Here is a 5861-nt window from a genome sequence, read left to right on the forward strand (position 1 = left end):
TTTTCTTACCAAGCTTACCAGTTCAGTAAGCTTGCCAAGGCAATAGCAGAGTCAAAGAAAGATTTCTTAGACGTTTTCTTCAGCGTTAAAACCCATAAACCTAAACAGCCGTTCAGGGTTATCATATCTGAAACTGGGACTTGGGAGAAAACTGTTTCCCTATATTTGCAAGAGAAGTTAAACCTGTTAAGAAATGACGACCCTTTCAGTGTTAAGAATTCTGACGAAATCATAGAGTTTGTCCGAGACGTGCCTGGTGGAAACATTAATGCATTTTCCGTTGACATAAAGGATTTGTATTACTCGTTGCCAAATGACAAGGTACTCTGCTGTGTTGAGGAGTGCATTGAAGATTTCGGGTGTGTTGCTTTTCAAAACACAGCGGGTGTATCAGTGGGTAGCTTCCTTGAACTTTTAGCATTTTACTTGAAATCAACGTTCATTAACTGGAAAGGTAAACCATACCTTCATGCTTAAAACCATACGGCGCCGGTTTTAAGCAACATGTTTTTATCTAAACTTGACAAGACTGTTATCAGTCGCCTTGATGGTATGGACGTGTTGCAAATCTTTAGATTTGTTGACGATTCCTTAATTCTTGTTAACAGTAACTCTGGCTCATTAGAGTCAAAGGCCATTAACATTTTGACCGTCATGGAGGAATGTTTTGACCCACTGGTTTTAACCCACTGAATTGCCAGTAAATGACACTATCAGGTTTTTAGACCTCATCTTCACCTTCCACCCTAATCGCATTTGCTGGGCCTACCAGCCTCGCAGTAATAAACCTGTACTGCCGTATCATTCCGCACATTCAAAACTCGTAAAAAGAGCCATCGTCAGCATGTGTTTCTAGAACTCTCTGAAAAAGTCGTGTACCCACAAGATAACTGAAAGTTTTAAACAGCAATCCACAAGGTTGACTAATGCTTGGTACCCTGCCGATGTCCAGGTATCTGTCGCCGAGAAACTTCTGAGAAAATTCAATAGTAGTCAGTGTCAACAGCCTCCGTTGTCCGATGGAAGAAAACGCTTTGTTGTTATGCCGTATATGCACAGAATTTCACATAATCTAAAGAGAATTGGACGTAGGGAAAACACAACTGTCATATTTTCAGCTCCAAAAAAACTCGCTTCCTTGTGCAAGATTGGCAAATCAAACAGCAACGGAGCACGGGCTTGCACGACTCGTCGTCTGAAGCCTTACCTCAGTTGCATTGAAGGTGTTGTGTACAAGATACCTTTATCATGCGGTGGGCATTACATCGGACAGACAGGATGGTGCCTAAATCAGCGATTAATGGAACACGCACGTAACGTCAAGAATGGGAAGGGTAGTACTCTTGTTGATCATATTCTTTCTTGTGAATCGAAAACTTGCAAACCGTACTTGGAACAAACAGTTGTGCTAGCAAGAAATTTTGACATGACCACGCGAATGGTAATTGAAGCTGAGAAGATAAATGCTTGCGGAGAGACTTGTGTTAGCACTCCGTCTATTAGTTTATGCGATAAACAACTCTCTTTTCTCCGGCGGTGATGCTGTCAGCACAAGTGATTTCCTATCTTTGGCGTATAAATGTGCTGCATGTCTGAAATAAAGATTGTTGGAAGTTAGCGCTCGTGTTGTTCGTTCTTCTCGTGTGTCCTGTCTGCTTTGCGCTACAGTCTCGCTATGTTCACGCACCAACAAGCCCAAAAAGCCACCCTTGAGAACTGCGTGCTCTGCGAAAAGCTCAAGGCCTCATATTTTGCCCACAATCGTTATAGTGATCTCTATCGATGGTCTGTCTGTATATGCACTGCTCGATACGGGTGTTGCAGTGTCTGTGATTCACGAGCGACTTTACCGGCGATTACGAAATGTTACGACGTCATTTAACGGTTTGTCGCTCCGCACTGCCAGTGAAGAAAGGATTGTACCTTTAGCAGCATGTACAGCGCGCGTCGCCGTTGAATGCCTTTTGTAGAGGGTCGATCGAGTTCGTACTTTTGTCGTCTTGTTCCCACGATCTGATCCTTGGATGAGACTTCTTGTCTGAAAATAACACCGTGATCGATTTCGCCCGAGCCGAAGTGGAATTTTCTGCACTGTGCGACGCACTGCCCGACTACAACCGTTCAGTATGTCCTCAAGAGCTCACCATCGCTGAAGATGTTACCGTAGGACCAAAGACTTGTGCCCTTGTACCTCTTTCGTGTCTTGCAGTGTCAGCAGTTAGTGTTTTATTCACGCCATCTGAATCCTTCATCCACCGTAAGCACCTGCCGTTGCCGTCTATTGTTGTCGATGTTCACGGTGGCTTCACGAAGCTACTCATCTACAATCCTTCTCCGCTCCCAATTACTCTGCTACGTGGGGAATCTCCCGGTTCTATTCAACCAGCCCGCCTTCTCTCTGACCTGTACGCCTCCGAGACCTACCGCAGTCACTACATCGATGCTCTGCAGTCCGATCCGACGCCTGATTCGTTGACAGACGACTTCTTCCGAACCGCCATCGATGACGCACTTCCGTCCACCTTACCGGACGCAGCTTGTGGCCCTTTTTCAGACGTTTCGTTACGAGTTCGCCGTCGCCCACACACCACTTGTTTTTTACCATTTTACCATTTTATTCGCTCTCTCGAACCAAAAAAAAAACCATAGAAAGAGGAGAGGGTGACCGGACCAGCAAATGCTTTGCCAGGCTTAAAACCAATAAATATTATATAAAAGGGAGCAGAAGCTCGAGATAAAAAAAAAGGTTTTTAAAAAGCGAAAGAAGGTATAAAAAAAAAAACGCGGTCCATGTCGCAAGGTGGTCCACGCTGGTTTAAGAAGAATAAAAAGAAAAACCAGAAGGTAGCATTCAGACCTGTAAATGAAACAAAAACAGGAACCAGAACCAGAAAAGAAGGATTCAGCTGCAAAACAACAGTCATGCAAAATGACAAATAGCATACGAAGAGAGAGGCAGACATACAGAATCGAAATGAAAAAGAAGGGAGATTGAGGTAGAATAGTAAACAGGACAGTCCCCAACAAAATAAAGATCGCCTGAACAATAGAGAATTGCAGTCTCCTACGGCATTGTAATCGTTGGTCCACAAATTCACGTACAGAGAAAAAATACTAAATTTAGAAAAAGAAGAAATAAACAAAAAATTGAGAAAGTGTCGACACCACAGACGAGAGGAAGGGGATGAGAAAGAATTGTAAAACCTAGACAAAATATTAAGAGAAAAAAACTATTAAATCTAGTCTGATGCGAAAGACGTTCGTCACTAAACCAGATTATATTTACCGCAAAATGCACGGGTAAAAGAAACGATGGAGGAAAATACATTTAAAAAAAACCTACTGCACCACTATACCGGACTCGTGGGACAACCGCAGCAGAAAAAGCAAAAAAGTAACATATCACAGAGGAATAAGAAAAAAAATAACTCTGCTCATTTCGTAGCAGTATGCATGCTGCCCATGCCTGTAAGCAAGAATGTCTGCAGTCACGGGTACATGCAGAAAAACTTAAAGGCATGCCTTAAGCACTCTGCTCAACACAGGAGCACGGAGCCCTCCCCTGAGCAGAGCGTGGTATAGGGGTCTTCAGGACCCTCCGACGAGACCCTCGCCTCCACCACCGTCAGGCTCAAGCACAGAATCAGCAGATCATTCGCTGGCGCTTGTAAGAACAAAGATGGAGAGTTGGCGGCACCGAAGGGCACACCACGACGAAATACCAATGGACACGAAGAAGCGTGATCCAGTAGGCACAAGTTACATGCGCACTACAGCCATAGGCGCCTCCGTGGAAGCAAGTGGGCGTGTCCGAATCAGACAGGCTCCTCTGTACAGAGCGTGGTTGGGGGTCGGCAGGATACTCCGAGGAGTCTCTCATCGCCAGACTCAAGTACAGGATCTAACGGAAATCCACTGGTGCTTGTAAAGCCAAGGTGGGATTGTTGGCAGCAGCCGCGTGCACGCCACAACAGGAAGCAGGTCAATAATGCACCCTATTAATAAGGCAGCCACAAAAAAAGAGGGAAATAAAGGATACTTGAGAAGAAAAACAATGGATTCAAGGCAAATATTAGAGAGAAAAGAAAAGGAAACCAACTCTATATGATCATGTACATAATTGGAACGCATGTTTCGAATATATATAAAATGGATTATTAGAGAAATAAACAGAAAAAGAAAACAGCAAAGGTCACCATTCATAGGAGATAGAAAAATAAACCCTGCGGCATATAATTTAAAGAATGCGAAATAGCAAGCAAATAGTTTACTTAAGAGAACAATGTCAGCGACAATAGTCAGGTATAGTGCTGCTTATGTGGTGAACCATTTGAATTAAAATTGCACAAGCGACAGGATTCCGAAGCAGCGTCGGGTATTGAGACGTTGTTATATCTGATGAGCAAAAAGACATTAGGCGAGAAACAAAAGGAGCAGTAAGGAAGAAGTCTTGGAAACAGTGAGGACACGCCTCTTGGCCGCACTTGCACAGTCGCGCATCCCATTCAGACCGGTCGCCTTTTTGACAGCGCCCCTATCGTGTGTCAGCGGCAGAGCGTCGCGTGATCAATGAGAAAGTTTAGGACATGCTACAACGTGGTGAAATCCGTCCGTCTCAAAGCCCCGGCAGTTGACAATTTTGGGTCCCATCGTCTTCACCAGTGGTGCTAGGGAAGAAAGATGGTTCGAAGAAAGATGGTTCGTTTTGCTTTTGTATCATTTACCAGCGCCTCAACAAAATTACCCACAAGGACAATTACCCCCTTCCGCGTATAGACGACGCTCTAGATTGCCTCCCAGGTGCCGAGTACTTTTTGTCTCGTGATTTACGTTCCGGTTACTGGAAAGTGCCAATGGCCGCGTGTGACAGAGAGAAGACCGCATTTGTGACGCCGGATGGCCTCTATGAACTTAACGTGATGCTCTTCGGTCTGTGCAATGCGCCCGCCACATTCGAGAGGATGATGGATAACATCTTGCGGAAGTTCAAGTGGCCTCTGCTACTTGGACGACATTGGTGTCTTTTCCAGCGACTTCACTTGCGGCAAGTTTTGGTTTTTTGGTTTGTCTTATTGACGCTGGCCTACAACTGAATCTTAAGAAATGTCACTTCGGTGCCCGGCAGTTGACAATTTTGGGTCCCATCGTCTCTCAGGAAGGCGTTCACCCTGATCCGGCCAAGCTGCGCACAGTGGCAGAGTTCCCAAACCGGTCTCACTCAAGCAACTTCGAAGCTTCATAGGTCTGTGCTCATATTTTCGGCACTTCGTACGGAATTTTGCTTCTATTATTGCACCCCTGATGAAGCTACTCTGCGGTAGCAGTGACTTAACTGCGTGGTCGGTTGAGTGCGACGAAGCGTACACCGCATTGCGCCGTCTGTTGTCTTCGCCACCAATTCTTCGCCACTACGACCACACAGCACCCACCGAGGTCCATACTGTTGCGAGTGGCGTTGGCCTCGGAGCGGTCTTGCCTCAACGGAAAAAGGCTTTCACGAATACGTCGTCGCGTACGTGAGTCGCGCCCTTTCCAAAGCAGAATGCAACTACTCAGTTACGGAAAAAGAGTGTTTGGCCATTGTGTGGGCACTAAACAAATTCCGACCCTACCTGTACGGTAGCCAGTTTAACGTCGTCACGGACCACCACGCGTTATGTTGCCTGTCCTCTCTTAAAAACCCGTCCGGTCGCATCTCACGATGGGCTCTTTGCCTTCAGGAATTTTACGTCCGCGTTATATATCGCTCTGGCCGTAAACACATAAACGCCGACGCCCTGTTTCGTTCTCCCTTATCCAGTGAACCTGCTTGCTCCACGGCGGCTGATCCCGTCCTCTCTCCTCTAACCATCACTGATATG

Source organism: Amblyomma maculatum, unplaced genomic scaffold (assembly GCF_055883805.1).
Source record: "Amblyomma maculatum isolate TAMU_Amacu unplaced genomic scaffold, ASM5588380v1 scaffold_22, whole genome shotgun sequence".
NCBI lineage: Eukaryota > Metazoa > Arthropoda > Arachnida > Ixodida > Ixodidae > Amblyomma > Amblyomma maculatum.